We start from the raw sequence: 23464 nt of genomic DNA on the forward strand, positions 1-23464 counted from the left end.
ACCACCATGGTTTTGTCGTGCTCTTGTATTACATCTATCGACAACTTTTTAATTAAAAGCTCCCAATGACAAGTCTCTGCCAAAAAAAACTCCCGAGCGGCTCCATCCCTCTGCCAACTAGTGTGAGGGGGGTGATTGGCAGGGGCGGCGGCCAATCAGAGCGCGCGGAGACTTTTCCTCAGGCTTGTAGTAGCCGCACATGCGCAGTGGGGGCGCTGTGCTGTCCGGGTACAGCGGTGGGAGCGGAAAGTGATACAGTGTAAGCAAGTGGTGGAAGTGTCCATTGTGTGCGCCTTCTCCGCGGATACCGGAGCTCTCCCGGGGTGCTGCGCCGCTACAACATGTGTCGGCTCGGGCTGTGAGGAGAGCGGACCCGGAGGAATGACCGGCTCCCTGGTCACACTTGTTGCTGGATAAGCAGGAGGTAAGCGGCCCCCGGGGCTGTGGGGGATGGTGGTCTGCGGAGTGTCTGCTCACTGTAGGGAGATACATGACGGCTGTGGGGGTCACCACTCTGTTAACCATTTCACTGCCTGTGTGTCATTTACTCGGAAGGCTACTAACTTCTTAGAAAGTTACTTTAAATGTTTGCAAAGTGGATAGAACAGTAATCTGCAACCTGTGCCCCCCCCCCCCCCCAACTGTTGTGGAACTATTAATCCCCTGGGCATGCTGGGAGTTGTAGTTTCGCAACAGCTGGAGAGCAGGAATCAAGAATTAAACAACTGCATAGATAATAATTTCATGATATTCTGTGGCCATTGGGTGCCTAGGCATGCTGGGAGTTGTAGTTTTGCAGCAGCTGGAGAACCACAGGTTGCAGATTACGGTGATGTGAAGAAGGCATAAGCAGTGTTTCCCAAGCAGGGTGCCTCCAGCTGTTGCAAAACTACAACTCCCAGCATGCCCGGACAGCCGGGAGAACCACAGTTTGCAGATTACGGTGATGTGAAGAAGGCATAAGCAGTGTTTCCCAAGCGGGGTGCCTCCAGCTGTTGCAAAACTACAACTCCCAGCATGCCCGGACAGCCGGGAGAACCACAGGTTGCAGATTACGGTGATGTGAAGAAGGCATAAGCAGTGTTTCCCAAGCGGGGTGCCTCCAGCTGTTGCAAAACTACAACTCCCAGCATGCCCGGACAGCCGTTGGCTGTCCGGGCATGCTGGGAGTTGTAGTTTTGCAACAGCTGGAGGCACCCTGCTTGGGAAACACTGGCATACAGCATAAGAAAACTGCATAAATAGATGTTGCTTTCGCAGATTGTGCCAGCCCCCCCCAAAAAAAGTTTTGGCAGTTCCAAAAACTAAATCTCCCCCCCCCCCCCCCCTTTTTTTTTGTAGATATCCCACATTGTTCAGCTGGCACTCCGCATAGTAGTCATACTTGAACTCTGACTATGACCGTAGAAATTCTGCACAAGCAGGATGCCTGGCACAGTACCAACTCAGTCCCCAAACCACAGAGCTTCAGCGCTCATGTGTTCCTTGGCCAGGTCTAGGCCGGGGAGAATGAGAGGAAATAACAATTCAGCCTCTGCCTCCATATTGTTTCAGGGTCGCAGCTGTCAGCATGGCCATCTTGGTGGCACTGTGGCTCTCTTGCTAATGGGCACACATAGCAGTTTCCTAAGGGGTCAGTTTCCTAAGAAGGAGGAAGTTTAGTGCGAGCATCACTTTTTTGCTTATCCATCTCGCTCTGATGGTTTCCCATGTTCTAAGTATAGTTAACCCAGATATTATCTGTATATTGGTTTTCAGCAGTAGTGGTCTGCACCCTGGAAAGTTGCACCCAGTGCTGTCATCATGAGGAGTCCTAGGTGTGCTGTCCTGGGCCCCAGATAGGCAAGTCTGTCTAGTGTCCTTCTACCTGGTGGCAAAACTTGACAAAATTCAGGGGCCTTTTGCATTCTTGAGCAGTGTTTCCCAACCAGAGTGCCTCCAGCTGTTGCAAAACTGCAATTCCCAGCCTTTTGGCTGTCCGGGCAACTTGGGAGTTGTAGTTTTGAAACAGCTGGAGACACACTAGTTAGGAAACACTGCCCTAGAGCCTTGGTCTCCCAACTGTAGACCCCCAGCTGTTGCAAAACTACAACTCCCAACATACCCGGACAGCTGTTGGCATGCTGAGAGTTGTAGATTTGCAACAGCTAGGGGTCCACAGTTTTGAAGACCTAGGCTTAAAACAGTGTTTCCCAACAAGTCTGCCTCCAGCTCAGTGTTTCCCAAACAGGGTGCCGCCATCTGTTGCAAAACTCCAACAGCTGTCCGGGCATGCTGAGAGTTGTAGTTTTGCAACAGCTGGAGGCACCCTGGTTGAGAAACACTGTTCCAGCTATTGCAAAACTACAACTCCCAACATACCTGGACAGGTGTTGGCATGCTTGGAGTTGTAGTTTTGCAACACCTGGATGTCCCCAGCCCTAGAGCATTGTAATGGCTGGGTGGAGTTTGTAGTAACTTTTTTTTGGTATTTCCACCCAGCAGATTCTTGCTTTACTCTGGGATGTCAGGTAGTCCCTCTAATAAGCTATGACAGATGTCAGGAGAGTTGCAGGGTAAGCCGGATGTCACCTTTTCAGTTGTGACACTTTTTCATTCTGCTCACAATTTGTTTGTGGTTGTAAGATCTAAAAGATCCACTTAAAGCCCTTGGCCCCGAGCTACAACGTGGGTCTTTCCATTGTTCTAACTTCTGGCAGAGGAGAATGTCGCCCCACAGGATGTATGTCTTGTGTTTTACACTCTTGGTTCAGAGTTTTCATTTCTGATTCACTAAAATGCTAACAGAGTGTCACACTTGTGTTTGGATCTACTAGTCGCAGATATTTTAGCAACAGCTCAGTCTAAGGCTGGGTTCACATCACGTTTTTGCAATACAGTTCCCGTATCAGGTTTTTGATAACCTGACTAAACTGTATCAAAACCTGTGTACTAATCTGTATGCGGTCTGAAAAATAATGTCCGGTTGCATCTGTTTTTTTAAGAAAAAAAAATTATAAGTTTTTAACTTTTCACTCCATTATGAATAAAGCTTCACTTGTTTGATTGAAATTCCAAGAGAAAAAACTGTGCAAAGTAAAAAACCGGATGGAACCGTACGCACGTACGATTCTGTACGGTTCTCATTGACTCCCATGTTAAAAAAACAAAGACGTATACTGTTGAGTTTTGAGTTTTTCACCCAGACCAAAGACCGTGGTAGGCCACGTTTTTCTGTCCCGGGGGACAACCATATACATTATGGTGCATACGGTTTTGAATGGGAAGTCTATGGGCACGGTTTTCTGTACAGTTGTGTAATTTTATTATTATTATTTTTTTTTTTTTTAAATGAAACTGTATGCCGAAACCGTATTGCAAAATCGTGGTGTGAACCCACCCTAAGTCTTTTGAATCCGTATTATGGCGGAGATTTATCAAAAGTTGCTGAGTTGCCCATAGAACCAATCTGATCGCTTCTTTCACTTTTGCGGAGGTTTTTAAAAATGAAAGAAGCGATCTGATTGGTTGCTATGGGCAACTGGTCGACTTTTCCTCTGGACAGGTTTTGCCAAATGTCCCCCTATGTGTGCATTCCTGTTCCAACTGAAGACATCATAGAGATCATAAGATAGATCCCTTTGATGCTGTCAGTTTGAATAATTTGGTTTGGGGAAAGGCCATATTGCAATTATGGAGGTAAATATTGTGATATAACCATAAAAATTCCCTTATTTCATGTTCAATTCTCCCTGTTTAACATGTAATCCCCTATTTCACTTCCTTACCTTTTCAGTTGCACCCCTTCCCCTTTCAAGTCTCTATTATTTCACATCTCTCCCCATGTCATGTTTGTCCCCCCCCCCCCCCCCCCATTTCATGTCTATCCACCTTAATGTGTACCTGTCAAAGCCCAGAGAAAAAATTGTTACTCTGTACCTAATCCGGACCATGTACATCTAATTTTAATGCCTCTGTTTATTGTAAAAATTCCTCTCATCATTAGCTCACAGTGATAGAAGTCCTCTAAGGGAAAGGGGGCGTGTCCCTCACTTGTGGTGATTGGTGTGTGGAATGGGGCGTGTCCCTCACTTGTGGTGGTGGAAGGTGATTGGTGTGTCCCTCTCTTGTGATGGTGGTGGGAGGTGTTTGGTGTGTGGAATGGGGCGTGTCCCTCTCTTGTGGTGGTGGTGGGAGGTGATTGGTGTGTGGAATGGGGCGTGTCCCTCTCTTGTGGTGGTGGTGGGAGGTGATTGGTGTGTGGAATGGGGCGTGTCCCTCTCTTGTGGTGGTGGGAGGTGATTGGTGTGTGGAATGGGGCGTGTCCGTCTCTTGTGGTGGTGGAAGGTGATTGGTGTGTGGTGGAATGGGATGTGTCTCTCTCTTGTGGTGGTGGTGGGAGGTGATTGGTGTGTGGAATGGGGTGTGTCCCTCTCGTGGTGGTGGGAGGTGATTGGTGTGTGGAATGGGGCATGTCCCTCTCTTGTGGTGGTGGGAGGTGACTGGTGTGTCTGCTCATCTGGCCTTGTCCATGAGTCATCTCTTGTCTATGACTCACGGACAAGCTGATGTTTCTATAGGACTGGTTAGTGTCCCAGCAAGTATAGGGACCCATAGGGGTGAGACTTTCAGGGCCCGTTTTCTTTATTAAATATCAAAAACATTTTAAACAACCATATTATAAAAGGTCTTTGATTTTCATCAGTAATAACATATAAAAAGTTTTTGGATCTGACAGTGCCCATTTAATATGGTGCAGGGGGGAACATTAATAAAAAAAATGCCTGATGCTTACCTAGTGTGGTGGCCCAGTACAGGAGTTGCTTCCTGTACCCTTTTCTATCCTGTTCTGTTCAGTGTCCCCTGAGTCCACCTCTATTCCACAAACCCTAAATGGTTAACAGTGCCATATGTTGTTTATTAATTTGTCTTTCTGATGTTAATGTGCCTTTTAAGTGTTGTTACCAGGGAAGGTGTCAGTGACCTGGTGACTTGTGGATGACCTATGGGAGTCCTCCAAATTGCTCCCTTACAAGGGAAGAGCTAGTTAGTTCAGTTCTGTGAATGCTGAGGAGCAGTACAGTCAAGACCTGAGAGTGTCTGGTGTTCTAAGGGAGACCAAGGTCTAACCATGCAGCCACGCTTCCATCAACCGTGTACCCCTTCAGGTGAAAGTCAAAACCTGGTAAGCAATCACAGGGCAGAGTCTAGTCAGTCATAGTCAAGTCTATTCAGTCTGCTAAAGTCAGCGTGGGATTGCTTCATTCAGTCCAAGTCCACTACAAGTCCCAGCGAGCCTGCAAGTCTCCTAAAGTCACTGATCCTATCCTTGGGCCTAACTGAGCTGTAAAGACTATACCATCTATCTACCTCAGTAAAGCTGCTGTTGTTCCGTAACTTTGCATCGGAGTGATTATTTGCCCCGCGCCTGGCACAGGAACCAGCGGCCATACCTCGGGTGGTGTAGAGGATAATCACGCCCTGGCGTCACAAACATGCCATCTGCCCCTAAGGTAATAACCTTTTTTCTTTTCATCGCACCCTCACCACAATACCCTTGGGCTAGTTGTTCTGGTGTCTTCTGTGTTCTTTCCTCCTGCACAGCCAATCACTGACCAAGACAGGACACCGCTGCGGCCAGTGATTGGCTGAGTGGGAAGGTCCTGTACAAGCTGCCTGTTTCTGAAGTGGAAATTACAGAAGACTTTAGGATTGCTCAGAAGAGAATGGGATCTGTGGCAGATCTACGGTAATCGTCATCATTCTACATATAAACACACATGAGTGAGGTCTGGGGCCGGGCTGCTGACGATATTGTGCAATCCTAGTTTGGATCAGTACACCTGCGGTTGGACAAGGACACATCTGGAACCAGCCAAAGGGTACATTCACACGTCTGGATCTTCTGTGAGTTTAAACCACAGTGGAATTTTCGTAGCACAAGATCTGCAGTGAACCACACTAAAGCTAATGTTATCTTCTGTGACTTTTCTGCTAGACATATATTTAATTCATGCCTGGTTTGACACACATAATGTAAGCTACATTTACTGATTTCTGAGTACCCCCAATGTACTACACCAGTATGTTGTAACATGATGCCACTTTTTTTTTTACACAAAAAAATTAAATAAAATATTGTTAGGTACACTTCATGTAACTTTAAAGCAATACTCCATAGTATGCTGGTGTAGTTGCATTGAAACATTTGTTTTTTTATGTTAGAGGGGTTCTCTATTGCAGATATTGATTACCTCTTCTCAGGATAGACCATCAATAGCTAATTAGCAGTGTCCTGACACCCGGTGCACCCCTACTGATCAGCGGTTAGGGCGAGCTGCAGTGCCTGGGCAGTGTACATCACTTTACACTATATAGTGGTGTCACTCAGTTACTGCGGCTCAGTTCTTTGAAGTTAATTTCAGTTTACTCTGGTACATTGCTGGTGGGATCTTTCCTATTAATGATCCCATGGATGACTGATCAGCTGATCAAAGTCCTGTGCTTTTTCTCTGAAGAAAGTGCCAGGGAACCTAAGTGAAACAAATACTGTGTATCTAAGTTTGGCTACATTGAAATGTAGAATACTACATTTCAATCTATTGTAGAATACACCTACAGTTAGGCCTCTAGTTTTGGATTTGAATCTGTTCTCCTTATCCTAATCTCTGATTTGTTTTGTTAGTGGAGAGGGCACTCCTCTAGTACGTGCTCATGCCACTGTACCCAAATGGCAGAAAGAGAGCCTAGCATGTGTTCTTCCTTGTTGGTGAGAATGGTAGCTGTTCATCTGACATCTATCCTGCCTGACATGCCCGTAAACATGCACACTTGGATCAACTCATTGGGGGCTACTTATCTCCTATAAGGGCGTAAAACTTAAATGGGCACTGTCAGATACAAAAACTTTAATGTTTTACATCTTGGCAAAATCTTTCATATATACTTCATTTTTATACAAATCCATGCTTTGTCCAAGCTGAAGCACAGGCATGGACAAAGTCCAGTAAACGAGGGTGGGCTACCACTCCTCTGTGCTCTCTCCTGTCCTATCAGACAGGAGAGAGCACAGAGGTGTCCTATCGGACAGGTGAGAGCACAGAGGTGTGCTAGCCCACCCTAATGTACTGGACTTTGTCCATGCCTGTGCTTCAGCAATTATTTTTTAAGCCATGGCTTCTATAAAAAGGAAATAACATTTTCTTATGAAGTATATTAGAAAGGTTAAAGGGGTATTCCAGTGGAAAACAAATTTTTTTTTCTCATCAACTGGCTCCAGAAAGTTAAACAGATTTGTAAATTACTTAAAAAATCTTACTCCTTCCAGTACTTATCAGTTGCCGTATACTATAGAGGAAGTTGTGAAGTTCTTTCCAGTCTGATCACAGTGCTCTCTGCTGACACCTCTGCTCGTGTCAGGAACTGTCCAGAGTAGAAACAAATCCCCATAGCAAACCTCTCCTGCTCTGAACAGTTCCTGACATGGACAGAGTTGTCAGCAGAGAGCATTGTGGTCAGACTGAAAAGAATGATACAACTTCCTCCTGAGCATACAGCAGCTGATAAATACTGGAAGGATTAAGATTGTATAATAGAAGTAATTTACAAATCTGTTTAACTTTCTGGCACCAGTTGATTTGAACAAAAATTGTTGTCCACCGGAGTACCCCTTTTAATGTTTTGCCAAGCTGTACAACAAAATCTAAAAAAGTTTTTGAATGTGACAGTGCCCATTTACACTATTTGAACCTTCTCTCTTTAGGCTAGGCTCAGACTACGGAATCTCCGGGCAGAAAATCTCCGGCCAGCGCTGACTGAATCAGTCGGTGCTAGGACCGCGCGGACACTGCAGTCTCCAATAGACTGCAATGTGTTCCGTGCGGATTTCTGCAACGCCATTCTTCAGGCGGAAATTTCCAAGTGGATTTTCCGTTCAGAATTTGTGAAGTGTGAATTTGTGAACGGAAACCCATTCACTACACTATGCATTTTAGCAAGCAGAATTTCCGCCTGCAATTTCAAAGCAGAATTGCAGCCGGAAATTCTGTAGTCTGAACTAGGGATCGACCGATATCGTTTTTTATAGGGCCAATACCGATAATCTGTGGAGGTTAGGGTCGATAGGCGATAACTTATACCAATATTCCGGTCTAAGTTATCGGCTATTTACCCCCCCCAGATCATTGATTTGAAGTGGGCGCTTTAAATCAATGAACTGCAGCGGCTTTTGCGGTGCCATAGACCAATGCCGCCACCCGCTTCTCTCCCCCTGCTTGTCCAGGTGTCCTGATTCCTATCACCGCCACCGCACCCCGCCGCACTGCTCTGCTCCGTGCCCCCTACCGCTGCGCCGCACCCCCCCCCCCCCCGGCCCCATTGCCTCCCCCCCCGGCCCCATTGCCTCCCCCATCCCCGGTTTTATAATTACCTGGTCCCGGGTCCACTCTACATCTGACTCCGGTGCGTCCTCCTAAGCTGTCACTGTGCGCACTGACGGTGATGTCACGTCGCGTCACGTCACTCGTCATTGCGCACAGCGTAACGCAGGATGCAGCAGGAGCCAGAAGTAGCGTGGGCCCTGGGAACAGGTAATTGTAAAACCGGGGATGGGGGAGGCAATGGGGCCGGGGCGGAGCGGTGGGGTGTGCGGCGGGTCGGTGGGGGTGCAGCGGGTCGGTGGGGGTGCGGTCGCGGTGCGGTGGGGCTGTGAGGGGGCGGGGCATTATTGGCATATCGGCAAGGTAATTGCCGATACCGATAATGCCCAAAATCGTGATTATCGGCCAAACCGATAATCGGTCGATCACTAGTCTGAACCTAGCCTTAGAGTCAGGCATAAGCTGCCCATACACATCAGATAAATGTTGGTGGATCCCATTTGCTGTCAGCAGAGCAACAAAGGCAGGACATTCTAGATGTTAGGGAGATCAGGGAACCAGCTACAGGTGTTTTATAGGTAAGAATTGTTTTGTCAGGTATAAAGATTGTATTACTTGTCCATTCCAAGTATCGAGATATATAGGAATGAGGAGGTATAAGTTATTGTTCTGTTGTGAGCAGGATGTATGTATTATTTTATTGTTTTTATTGACATCACTACTGTCTTTATAAAGTTAATCCAGTTTAGTAGTCATTGTCGCACCAGTAATCTCTGCACTGGCAGGCCCTGTTGTTAGATCTCATGGGCAGAATGTCCTTAGCATTGGTCATGAAACCAGTGACCTTTCTACTGTGGAGAATCATTAATCTGCCCTGTACGTTCAGCTTTCCCAGGGGCTCTGAAGTCAGGCTGGATTGTTAAAAATCAGCCTTGTTGACTTTTGGCAGTCTCTCAACTTTCCCCTCCCAGTCAGCCTTGTTCTTTAGACTGGCGCTGGAAGAGTTAAAGCCGTTAAAGCTCCGTAACACCCACAGTTTCAGAATGACTCCTCACACCTTTCAGGATGGTGTTTTGATCTTGAACATTAAGTAGAAAACTAGCGATAGACTAACTGTGCTGCCATGTCACTGGTGACTGAGACGGTAAGGTCACCCATATAGTGTTACATAGTGTCTGACCATAAGACCTGGTCCACACAAGTGTATTTGTTTGAAACAGTGTTTCCCAACCAGGGTGCTTCCAGCTGTTGCAAAACTACAACTCCCAGCATGCTCGGACAGCCAAAGGCAAAAAGAAAAAACAAAAGAAAAAACAGGGTACCCGCACTCACCACAGGGCTGCAGTAGCTCGACTCCTCTGGCAACGACGGACGACCAGATCTCAGACACGAAGCAGGGCGCTTTTTTACCGGCAAAGTTTTGCGCTAGTTGCGCTTCTTCTGGCCTCGAGGCCGGAAGAAGCGCAACTAGCGCAAAACTTCACCGGCAGTTGTCTCGCTTCTGAGTGCCCTGCTTCGGGTCTGAGATCGGGTCGTCCATCGTTGCCAGAGGAGTCGAGCTACTGCAGCCCTGCGGGGAGTGCGGGTACCCTGTTTTTTCTTTTGTTCGTACTTCACTTCTACTTGCATCTCCCTGTTCTCTGCAGGGACTTCCTGGGGGAGGTGCGCGCTGTGAGTGACGTCATCACTTGCGTTGCGCTGGCGTCTCAGCGTCCTGCGCAGCACGTGCGAAGACGTCACTCCCCACGCACACCTCCGCCAGGAAGGCTCACTATAGGCTGCATCATGCAGCTGCGGTCTATAGAAGTTTAGTGACGGGGCAAGACAGTCTTGCCCCATCATATGTGAATTAATCCGGCATTTAGCGCTGTTTGCCCGAAGTAGGGCTAAATGACTGGACAATTCACCTGCCCGGTGCCCGGAACTGCATCTTCCGGGTGTCGGCCGATACAATTGCCATATCCCTGAGTATAACATACAGCACAGGGACACTGGTCTGCATGAGGCGTGACAGTGCTGTTGTATGGTTACATAAGTCATAAGTCTACTTCTGAAGAGGAAATCTCTAAAGAATGTAATTAACAAAAAGTGTGGATATTTATAGGGTAAGGTGATGGGTCATCCTAGGCGTTGTCACAGCCATCTGCTCCGGTGAGTCAGATGAAACGCTGTGGTCATGAATTAAGAGGCCTGTGTAATCGCTGCCTCCCTGCTGCACCTCTCAGGTCTTCTTCTCACTGTGACCTTATTACATTAGTCTCTGTAGCACTTATGGGGTAACACCATGTGCAGAAGACATCCTGAGACTGCAGAGTATTGTACAAATCATGTTATGAGTTGTAAGGGTGTATTCCTGCTGAGCTACTTTCACTACTAGATAACCATGACTGGCACATTGCTGGAGACTGGTAATAGTGAGCCCACAATGCAAATGAGCATATATAGTAAATGCCAAATAAAACCTACCTTGTAGGGCTGCACGATATATCGCAATCCCAACCGGATCGCGATAATTGGGGATTGTGATATAATGATTTTGCCTTCGCAAAATTTAGTGATTTATGCTGGGAGGGGAAACAGTGAGATTCACGCTGGAGGGGCCGGGCCTCACAGCACGGGAGCCGCTGATCCTGCGTCTGGTCCCAGTGGCGGCTGTATACTCATCCTCCGTGAAGCGCGGTCCGGCCCCTCTGGCGTGACTCACTGTTTCCCCTCCGAGCAGTGCCCAGCGCTGGGAGGAGGTTAACCCCACCTCGGCTGGCCACCGTTTATAAATGGCGCAGATGTGCGGCGGGTCTATGAAGCAAGCTGAGGAGCTAAGCTGGCTAATGCTGGACATCACTTATCTGGTTGATATCCGGCATTAACCCTTTAGATGCTGTGATCAAAGTTGATTGCGGCATCTAAAATGGCAAAAACACATGCCGGTAGCTCTGTGGAGCTGATGGGGACACCCGCGGTAGAACACGCGGGGTCCCGATCAATTGAGAGGAGGGGCAGAGATTTCCTACCTGCCTCTGGCTCGTCCGATCGGCGCTCCAATAATGCAGGCAGCCTGTAGTAATGGAGTGCAGATAACAATGATCAATGATGTGCTATGGCAACACCTTAATCAGTGTCTGCAATCACAAGATTGCAAGTAGTAATGCCAATGACAGTTTTCCTAACAGTGTGTCTCCAGCTGTAGCATAACTGCAACTCCCAGAATGCTTAGACAGCCTTTGGTTGTCTGTGCATGCTGGGAGTTGCAGTTTTGCAACAACTGTAAAAAAAAAAAATAAAAAAATAAATAAATAAAAACTGCCCTATGGGGACTAAAAAAATAGTAAAAAAAAAAAATAGCAGGATTCAAATATTTGGTCACTTAATATACAAGAAAAAAGTTTTATATAAAGTGATCAAAAAATTCCATCAAAACAAAAATGGTTCCAATAAAAAACCTACAGATCACGGCACAAAAAAATAAGCCCTCATACAGCCCCGTATACGGGAAAATGATAGTTATAGGGATCCAAAAAGGATAATTTAAAGGGGTACTCCGCTGGAAAAAAATACAAATTTTATCAACTGGTGGCAGAAAGTTAAACAAATTTGTAAATGACTTCTATTTAAAAATCTTAACCCTTCTAGTACTAACAGAAGTTATTTTCTTTTTTGGATTTCCTTTCTGTCTGACCACAGTGCTCTCTGCTGACACACGTCTGTCCATTTTAGGAACTGTCCAGAGTAGAAGCATCCTGCTCTGGACAGTTCCTGACATGGACAGAGGTGTCAGCAGAGAGCACTGTTGGCAGACAGAAAGGAAATTCTAAAAGAAAAGAACTTTCTCTGTAGTATACAGCAGCTAAGTACTGGGAGGGTTATGTTTTTTTTAACTAGAAGTAATTTACAAATCTGTTTACACTTCTGGCACCAGTTGATTGAAAAAAACAAATGGCTTTTTTTTTTGTTTTTTTTATACAAAAAGATGTAATTTTTGGATGGTAAATTAAAATCACTATAAAAAATGGTGCAGCTCACGATTAATCACTGGCTGAGGTTAATTGGGCAAAACACCTATACCCAAGGTGTATTGGAATATAAAATTATGTGAAAAAAAGGGGGTAGCCCAAACCTCAAGGACAGTAGTATTGATTATAATTAAGAAATAAAATATGAACAAAAAAATAAATTATAGTTTGCTGAGACCATGCTTCAAATAACAATGAAAATTATTTATTAAAAATAGTACAAAATGCATATAAATTCCCCTCACATGGCCATTGTGTGAGGAATATTTGAGTACAATTCACATACAATAAACACTTGTACATAGACTGCTTTGTAGTTGATTTTGATTACTATATACAGTCATGACTGTAAATGTTGGCACCCATGAAATTTTTCCAGAAAATGAAGTATTTCTTACAGAAAAGGATTGCAGTAACACATGTTTTGCTATACACATGTTTATTCACTTTGTCTGTATTGGAACTAAACCAAAATAAGGAGGGGGGGGGGGGGGGAAGCAAATTGGACATAATGTTACACCAAACTCCAAAAATGGTCTGGACCAAATTATTGGCACCCTTAACTTATTATTTGGTTTTACACTCTTTGGGAAAAAATTACTGAAATCAGTCGCTTCCTATGACCATCAATAAGCTCCTTACACCTCTCAGCCGGAATGTTGGACCTCTTTTCCTTTGCAAACTGTTCCAGGTCTCTCTTATTTACAGGCCCTTTTTCCCAAGAGCAATTTAAGATCTCTCCACAGGTGTCCACAGGTCTCCACTTCAGAACTCTCCAGCGCTTTTGTTGCCATCCATTTTTGGGTGCTTTTTGACATATCTTTGCGGTCATTGTCCTGCTGGAAGACCCATGATCTTGGATGCAAACAAAGCTTTCTGACACTGGGCTGTACAGTGTGACCCAAAATCCGTTGGTAATCCTCAGATTTCATGATGCCTTGCACACGTTCAAGGCACCCAGTGCCAGAGGCAGCAAAACAACCCCAAAACATAATTGAACCTCCACCATATTTCACTTTAGGTACTGTTCTTTTCTTTGTAGACCTCATTCCGTTTTTTGGTAAACAGTAGAATGATATGCATTACCAAAAAGCTCTATCTTGGTCTCATCTGTCCACAAGATGTTTTCCCAGAAGGATTTTGGCTGGTTCGTTTTGACAAAATGTAGTCTTGCTTTTTATGTCTCTGTGTCAGCAGTGGGGTGGGCCTCCTGCTATAGTGTTTCATTTCATTTAAATGTCGATGGATAGTTTGCACTGACACTGATGCTCCCTGAGCTTGAATATCTTTGGAACTTGTTTGGGGCTGCTTATCCACCATCCAGACTATCCTGCGATGACACCTTTCATCAATTTTTCTCTTCTGTCCATGCCCAGGGAGATTAGCTACAGTGCCATGGGTTGCAAACTTCTTGATAATGTTGCGCACTGTGTACAAAGGCAAATCTAGATCTCTGGAGATGGACTGGTAACCTTGAGATTGTTGATATTTTTCCATGATTTTGGTTCTCAAGTCCTTAGCATGGACAACAGAAAGAGAAGAGAACTAAGTGTGGCACACACAGACACAATGCAAAGACTAAGTAAACTTCTCTCCTTTTTATCTGCTTTCAGGTGTGATTTTTATAATGCCCACACCTGTTACTTGCCCCAGGCGAGTTTAAAGAAGCATCACATGCTTGAAACCATCTTATTTTTGAAAGGGTGCCAATTAATTTTGTCCAGACCATTTTTGGAGTTTGGTGTGACATTATGTCCAATTTGCTTTTTTCCTCCCTTTTTTGGTTTAGTTCCAATAAACACAAAGGAATAAACGTGTATAGCAAAACATTTGTTACTGCAATCCTTTTTCTGTGACAAAATACTTCATTTTCTTGAAAAATCTCAGGGGTGTCAACATTTGCGGCCATGACTGTAGCTAAAATAATAGTCCAGCAATGATTTAACTAGATATAATGGTTAAAGCACGATGGTGATGAACTAAATAATATAATTGTCCATGCAAAGTACTGTTCAAGATACAATGCACAGTCCTGTCACTTAGTGGTGTACAATATTACCAGCTTCACCGTAAATCCTGTCTCCTCTCGCTTACTGCTGAGCAAAGCTACTGAGGAAGGGGTCGAAAACGTTATGCCAAGTATCCTGAAACGCGTTTAGCTGTATGCAGAAGACGCTCTGCTATTTATGTGGACTGTCAGCTAATACTAGTCCGTGCCATTCCACGAATTCATCAGCTTCACCTACTTTGTGATCCATCTGCCGCTCCCATTGCTGCTGACTTCAGATGCTGTTTTTGCAAGGGATTGACATCTGCTAATATACACATACCCACGGAGCTCCAGTGCGGCTTACATTGGGTCCAGTGCTGTCTGGCCCAGCCGCAAGCAACTACGACCAGTCTGTGATCTGCCAGTGCCTGTCGGCACCATTCAACGAGCGAGAGGAGACAGGATTTACGGTGAACCTGGCAATATTGTACATCACTATCTAAGTGACAGGACTGTGCATTTTCTTTAACAGTTCTTTGCATGGACAATTATATTAAATTCATCACCATCGTGCTTTAACCATTATATCTGGTTAAATCATTGCTGGACTATTTTACCTATATAGTATTAATCAAAATCAACTGCAAAGCAGTCTATATACAAATATGTTTATTGTATGTGAATTGTACAAAAATATTCCTCGCACAAGGGCCCTGTGTAGGGAATTTATATGCATTTTTTATACAATTTTTTAAATAAATATTTTTCATTGTTGTTTGAAGCACAGTCTCAGGAAACTATTTATTTTATTGTTCATATTTTATTTCTTAATCATGATCAATACTATTGTCCTTGAGGTTTGGGCTTCTACCCCTTTTTTTTTCTTCAGTAAATTAAAATAAAACCTTTATAAGGCTGGGTTCACACTACGTTTTCTCCCATACGGGAGCGCATGCGGCAGGGGGGAGCTAAAACCTCGCGCTCCCGTATGCCTTCGTATGCGCTCCCGTATGTCATTCATTTCAATGAGCCGGCCGGAGTGAAACGTTCGGTCCGGTCGGCTCATTTTTGCGCCGTATGCGCTTTTACGACCGGACCTCAAACCGTGGTTGACCACAGTTTTAGGTCCGGTTGTAAAAGCCCATACGGCGCAAAAATGAGCCGACCGGACCGAACGTTTCACTCCGGCCGGCTCATTGAAATGAATGACATACGGGAGCGCATACGAAGGCATACGGGAGCGCAAGGTTTTAGCTCCCCCCTGCCGCATGCGCTCCCGTATGGGAGAAAACGTAGTGTGAACCCAGCCTAAGTTGGATATCGCTGTAATTGTATGGCCCTGCTGAATAAAGAAATAAAGATAATGTGTCATCTTTATTGAGAAGTGCACTGCGGAGAATAACACCAACCCCCCCCCCCCCCCCCAAAAAAAAAAAAAAAAAAAAAAAAAAAAAAAAAGTTCAAAAGTGCCAATTTACCCCCCCCCCCCTAATTTCTTCCCAAAAATATTAAATGAAAAACCAAAAATTTTGTTTTACCATAGATTTTGAGTAAAATGAGCTTTCATTAATGGCACAGAAAACAAGCCCCATATAGGCTGTAGGTGGAGAGTTTAAAGCGTTGTGGCTATTAGATAGAGAGGAGGGAAATAAGACCCCCCCCCCCCTTCATGGTACTTAAGGGAATTCATTTACAGCCAGTGGTTCCTCCCACTTGGCTACGATGCACTATAGAGCAATGCAACAGCGCCGGAGTGTGTGCAGACTTTAATATACTAGGCATGTGAAATGCGGAGGAGGTATTAAGCTCGTTTCTCCCTATTTCGTATCCTATCACCTCTATTTTATGTTCTGGGGGGGGGGGGGAGGGTTTGGCTATATAAGATGGGGGATTGGACATGAAATGGGGGAATTTCACAATTTGTTATATCGCAATCACATATCAATATCGCAATATTTACCTCCATAATCGCAATCGCACATTTTTCCCCAAATCGTGCAGCACTCCAACCTTGCCTACATCTGTGCTTCTTTCTTAATGGTATAAAGATGTGCAGGCATCAGGTATCCTTAAAGCCATGATCTTTGAAGGAGACTGGGTTACGGCCATTTGCTGCAGTTATCCACATTTATAATAGGTTTGATGTTATAAACCACAAAGCAGCACCAAAGTATCACTGTTTAATATCTTAACACTAGAACTATACCTCCATTGCATTTTCACAGTTATTTACAAGTGTATTTACTGGCTAGTAGCAAGATGTCCAAATATAAAGGTGTTACTGTAGCTGCACTCAACTTTCAGTTGCTGTTTCATTCTGGGATTTTCAAAAAGTTCTAAAAAAACACACCGAATTACGGGTAATGGGGAAGCAAATGTCCTGGGTAATAGGGAAGAAAGTTTGAGCCACGGCAGATTCTCCGTTGCAGAAAAGCTGCAGTGGAAGAGCCACAGCACCTCAAACCTACTGCAGGAAACTTGCAGGTAATTCGACCATGTGAACAAACCCTTAGAAAATGTTTGGCTAGTTGAATGTACTTAAGGTGCCCATAAAAAAGTTAGTTGAAATTGCCAGCTTTGGTGTATGTGGCCTTTTCAACTCTCCCCCTATGATGTTTGGCAGAACCTTCCTCCTCGAGAACGCATGAACTGTACTTAAACATTCATGTGTGTGGGGAGATTAGGCGAGATAGCTGTCCAACACTCGGCCGACAGCTATTGATGGTATATGACCACCTTCAGGATTGGTAGATGCCTTCAGAAATAAATTGGTAAAGCTATCTAGCCCACGCATTTTACATCCAGGAGTTATACATTGGTTCACTTAAAACAGTAGGGGTTGTCTTGCTATTCACATAGGATTCTTTGCTGTATTCTGTTTTAGAAGCCATACATATTTATAAAGGCACTGGAGTGCAGCACGTGGATTGTCTGTGGTTCCATCTCTGAGCCCCTATAAATCCCATGTTGTGTGCATGAGGCCTTTTTTTTCTCTTTAGTACTTTTCTTTTTGGGTGTTAATATGATTTTCTTTTTGCAATGTATTCTTAAAATAAATGCGGCCATATCCTGGAGAGGGATGCTGTGGTGAGCTATTTCTGGAGCCTTAGTTATAAAAGGCTAAGCTTATGCGGATAATCACCTGTTCTTTCTTTGACATCAGCTGTCTATGAGAAGAACTGGCAAGCATGAGCATGGACTATGTGAGAGTAGGCACTGCTGGAGCGTCACATGTAGGTTTATGCTTTACTAGTGCACTGGTATTGAAGTCTTTTAAGGAAAGAATTGAACTGTACAATGTATTAAAAGGGTTGTCTCGGCATCCTGTATGAGCTGCAATGGCAAGCTGCTCTGTAAAATTGCTTAACATAACTAGTCGATTTGCCCTTCTCTAATGCATAAAATCTGGGAAGCTATCCCTGTGCAAGCAGTTGTAATGGCCATCTTAGTCATCACTGGATTTGGAGTGGGGTTAAATTCTCAATCATGTCATTGCTTATGTGATGTGGCTGTGATTGCATATGTTTTTGTCCCCCCCCCCCCCCTCTTTTATTTTTTTTATTTTTCCCCTCTTTTCTTTTCCCCTTCTTTTTCCCCTTCTTTTTTTCCCCCTCTTTTTTATTTATTTATTTATTTTTTATATTGGTAAATAACTCAACAGAAAGGTTAGTCAAGTCTTCTATTAAATCAAATAGTTTGCAAAATGAAGACGGCTCTGGCACTGCTATTTCATAGCTGTGGTTCCGCTTCGATGCTGCAGCAATCTGAACAAGCACCTATCTCGCAGAGCCAACCCAGGTGGTGCTACACATATCAAAGGCTGAGATAACACACATCATTTCCAGAAGAGAAAATAACCATGGAGCACTCACCCATTCCTCCTTACGAATCTTTATTCCAACAAGGTGCATAGTACACAAATGTAACGAGAGCAGTGCAGGGAAGCTGATCACAGATATAAGGCGGGAGAGAACACGAACAGAGGGCTACAATTTTCACTTCATGTCACAACTAATACATGAAAATCAAAAGTGGTGGATAATATTACTGTTAAAACAGTAACATTTAACAAGTACATTTAAAAACAAAACAACATTGCAAATTTTACAAAAATTTTGTATGGCACTTCCAGCCTTTCTATGCCGGCAAATTTTAAACCAGAGATTTTCTGCATAAACCTGTCTAACATGCTCAATGGGTCTAGTGGCTCCATTCCCGGAATGAATTGAGCAATAAGGCTCCTTTATTCTAACTATTATCTGTCTCTTCGTTTTAACCAACCTAATAAAACCCACATGGACATGAAAGGCAGTATGCTACAAATGTAGTTTTAAATGTAATATTTAATTACATGTAAAACTATATTTGTCGTAAACACTCTGTCCGTGTTCTACCCTTCCTCATATCTGTGATCGGCTCCCCTTCACTGGTCTTGTTAAATTTGTGTACTACACCCTTGTAAGGAAGAACTGGTGAGTGCTCCATTGTTCATTTCTCTTCTGGAACTTCTATTAAATCAGGTGACTAACTTCACACCAAAGCTTGGTGCTATCAGATTGTTTAATTGATTTTCAACTTTCTGAAAAAGAAAAAAGAATCTTATGGCTTTGAAATACAAATGTGCTCAAATTCACCTCTAACATTATACCAAGGAATCCTATTATCTGGCATTTTAGCTTATCTTACTATATGCCCACAATAGCTGCTGATGGTGCATGAACACATTTAGCCAACAGCTATTCCTCCTGAAGCATGCATTTAGTTTTAGAATGTTGAAATTCAATATGGTGATCCAACATGTACCCTTAAGGGAGGCTTGGGAACCCCATGAGATTGGTAGGGTTGTCTGATTTTTATTTAAGGGTGCCAGAAAGTTAAACAGATTTGTAACTTACTTTTATTTAAAAATCTTAATCCTTCTAGTATTTATCAGCTGCTGTATGCTCCACAGGAAGTTGTGTAGTTTTTTCCAGTCTGACCACAGTGCTCTCTACTGACACCTCTATCCGTATCAGGAACTGTCCAGAGTAGAAGCAAATGCCCATAGCAAACCTCTCCTGCTCTGGACAGTTCCTGACATTAACAGAGGTGTCAGCAGAGAGCACTGTGGTCAGACTGGAAATCCATCACTTTACAGATAATGTACTCCATAGACTATAATGAAATCTATCTGCATGGAGCACTGAGCTGGGGGTCTCAGCACAAAGTTTGCACCATCTATTATGTGGCCAAAATTTAGACACGTATAAAGGGAATGTGGAAATCTTTTTTATTTTTTTTATTTTTTTTTTAAATGAACTAGTTGTCTGCTGACATCTCTGTCCATTTTAGGAACTGTCCAGAGCAGCATATATTTTCTATGGGGATTTAATCCTACTCTGGACAGTTCTTAAAATGAACAGAGGTGTCAGCAGAGAGCACTGTGTTCGTGATGTCAGTAGAGAGCTCTCTGTTCCAAAAAGAAAATAATTTCCTCTGTAGTATTCAACAGCTAAGTAGTGCTGGAAGGATTAAGATTTTTTTAATAGAAGTAATTTACAAATCTGTTTAACTTTCTGGCACCAGTTGATTGAAAAGTTTCCCACCGGAGTACCCCTTTAACAGTTGGTCTTTACACACTTAAAAAAAAAAAAAGGTGTGAACCAAAAAGATGCAAAAAATAGCCTGAGGTGCAGCACTGCACCAACTGTAAGACAAATCTAAACAAAATAACAGCTCCAAAAACAATTATAAATGCACCTACCTGAATCTGCAGCTTAATTTTGTCCACGTGCAACAGATGCACATCTAGCTGCAGATTTCTGGTAAGATCCTCATCAGAAAACCTCTACCGTGTGTGGCCTCCGCCATAATTTTGCAGTCAGTGAATTTTGGGAAAACAACAAATGGATCTGATGTGTTTATTCGCAGTAAAGTGAGTGGGAGCGGACTGACATCTGTTTTAGTGCAGCGCTCACAAGACAGAAGCAAATAAAAAACCAAGTTCTCTTGAAATGTGACAAGAAACTTTCACAGTTTATGTGGAAAACCCACAAGATCCATGGCCCAACTCTGCAGCACAGCGACGCTTGGCCTTCCTCCACTTCATCATTGGGTGTTATCCAGTCGTGAATGGAGCCTTAACATTATGTACACCTTAGAAATGCCTTTACCATACTTTGTTTTACAACTTTAAACATTCAAGGCATGCCGCGTGTAAAGTTTATTTCTTCTAGGGTCTCCAAAGTTCTGTGCTCATTCTTTCTGGAAAGTCCTGCATAACATCCTCTCCGTTCATAAGTCTTGTGGACATACGCATCTGTATAATGTTTACAGTAGTGTCTTGGGCTCCTGTAAGAGTGGTATGTGTATATAAAAGAATAGCCCATTTGGCTGGCTGCCACATACATACACAGCAAAGCTTTTACCCAGGAGAGTGCTGGGTTTCATCTTCCTTCTTGCCACCCCTAGGCCTTTTTAAAGGGGTAATACGGAGCTTAGACATCTTATCCCCTATCCAAAGGATAGAAGATAAGATGCCTGATCGCGGAGGTCCCGCCGCTGGGGACCCCCATGATCTTGCACACCACACCTCGTTTAAAATCAGTCCCCAGAGCGTGTTCGCTCTGGGTTTGGTTACTGTCGATCACTGGGCCGGATCGTTGTGACATCAAGGCTCCGTCCCGTGTGACGACAGCTGTCACACCCCCTCCCATAGGCTTGCATTGAGGGGGAGGAGCGTGACGTCACACGGGGCGGAGCCTTGACGTCACAACACTCCGGCCTCGTGATCACAGTAATCAGACCCAGAGCGAACACGCTCCGGGGACTGATTTTAAACTGGGGGCGGCTTGCAAGATCACGGGAGTCCCTAGCGGCGGGACCCCCGTGATCAGGCAGCTTATCCCCTATTCTTTGGATAGGGAATAAGATGTCTAAGTGCCATTAACCCCTTTAATAATGAAAGAACAGATCTGATTGGTTGCTATGGGCAACTCATCAACTTTTCCTCTGGACAGGTTTTGATAAATCTCCCCTACTGAATAGCCTACAAATAACTAAATAAATAATTAAATAATAATTCCTATTCCCTTGGCAAGGTTAACCTCATGACATGTAAATCTACTTGCACATGACAGGAATGCAGCCTTCCGCTGGCGGTTCTTTCTTATGAATGTGTATGTGGAATATGAGTAATTTCAGTAATGGAGCATGTGGAGAGGAGGGTTGGTAACCTCATAAGTGTGAATATTTCCTCCATTCCTTACCTAATAATCGAGGATAATTCAGGTGGAGTGCTTGCTTTTTCTTCACAGAGCCAGGCAAGAAGTTGTGGCTATGTTTGGCTCTGTTCACACCTGTCATGTGATGTCTGTTTATCAAACAGAGTAGCAGATCCATCACAGTGGTGCTTGAAGGACTCCAGTTAGCACTTAATTTATGACAATTTATTATACGTATTGGAGCAATCATAGAAGGGGTTAACTTTTGGTTTTCCAGTTTTGTCTACGAAGTGCTTAACTCTTATAAGTGTGCTGTTGTGTCTAATTTGTCATGCCTTAAGAAGCTTAGTGTGCGCAGTGAAACGCGTTGCATCCTGGTTATTAAAGTCAATTCTTATCCTCCTGATTGTGTCCTGGTCGGTCAGCGCCATGTGAGCCGGTTCTTTCCATTGAAGCGAATCCTTTCCATTCATATGATCCATTTGTACCCAGGACTGTATCTATAACAAGGGGGCATCCTCTATGTCTTGAGGAAAGAAGGTTTCTACACCAGCACAGATGGGGGTTCTTTACTGTAAGAGCAGAGAGACTGTGGAAATCTCTGCCTGAGGAGGTGGTCGTGGTGAACTCTGTAAAAGAGTTCGAAATGGGTCTGGATGCATTTTTGGAGAATAATAACATTACAGGTTATGGATTCTAGATTTATAGGGACAGAACATTGATCCAGGGATTTATTCTGACATATTATTTGCCATATTTGGAGTCTGGAAGGAATTTTTACCTCTAGTATGAGGGTTTTTTGCCTTCCTCTGGATCAGCTCAATTGGGACTCAGGTTGAACTTGATGGACTCTGGTCTTTTTTTCAACCTTATGAACTATGTTACTATGTTAATTGCGGGATTTCACCATTTATTTATTATATTGCATTCTCATATCCATATTGCAATATTAACTTCCATAATCACAGCCTGATCTTTTCCCCAGATCTTTTATGTAGGGGTGTGTGTTTTTTATTTTTTATTTTATTTTATTTTTTATTCTGGGAGACTTGGTAACCAATCCATCTGCTTGATTGGTATAAGCAGTGCGATATCTGAAAAAAAACATGTAAATTCTCAGTTTTATTTGGAAACTAAAAAAAGCAGCTCCTAAAAGGGGTTGTCTCATCCCACTCATGGTGGTATAGGGTTTCCTTTACAATCTGTAAAGTACATTGGCTACTAACTATAGGATCCCAAACTAGAGGTCCTCTGTAAAGGTGACGTTCTGTTCACTTAAACCATGGGAAGGTCATGTCTAGAGGCTGTAACATGGCTGCTGAAATGCCACTGCATCATGGGGGCCGATTGTGTTCTGGAACTATTTTAAGTGACCTGGAGTCACCAGAACTGCATCTGCTGACAGGGAAGACATAAGGATTTATGATTCCCTTTGACACTTCTGCTTAGTTATCAGAAATAATAGAACTTGGATATAGGTATTGATATATCAGGGAATTGCTCTTTGTCATATGTAAAGTTCACCTAGGCCGTTAGTTCTTGTTGGAGGTACTGAACCCCACCAGTTTCATATGTGCATTCACCGAACCCCTCTTAATTGAAAAAATGATTTTTTCAAATTCAAAACATAGGAGGTATATGGTGCACAAAATGAACAAAACCATTAAGATCAAATGGTCCCCCCCCCCCCCCACATTAGGCAGGCAGTGTGTCCCCCCCCCCCCACATTAGGCAGGCAGTGTGTCTCCCCCCCCCCCCCCCACACATTATGTAGGCCAGTGGTCTTCAACCTGTGGACCTCCAGATGTTGCAGAACTACAACTCCCAGCATGCCCGGACAGCATATAGCAGTAGGTCTCGGGACCGGTAGTCGGAGCACCGAAGATGACGTGCCGCTGGTCACTT

At 43.9% G+C, this 23464-nt stretch overlaps 1 protein-coding gene across 6 annotated transcripts in view; it reads left to right on the forward strand.

The window, feature by feature from the left end:
- The first annotated feature begins 233 nt into the window (after positions 1-233).
- Positions 234-23464, forward strand: part of AKAP13 (A-kinase anchoring protein 13) — a 254171-nt gene continuing 230940 nt past the window's right edge. For all 6 annotated transcript variants that reach the window (XM_056571882.1, XM_056571887.1, XM_056571885.1 and 3 more), the window contains exon 1: positions 234-424. The gene's annotated coding sequence lies outside the window, so the exon portion shown is untranslated. The remainder of the gene's footprint in view (positions 425-23464) is intronic.

The sequence above is a fragment of the Hyla sarda genome, chromosome 4 (genome assembly GCF_029499605.1).
Source record: "Hyla sarda isolate aHylSar1 chromosome 4, aHylSar1.hap1, whole genome shotgun sequence".
Lineage (NCBI taxonomy): Eukaryota > Metazoa > Chordata > Amphibia > Anura > Hylidae > Hyla > Hyla sarda.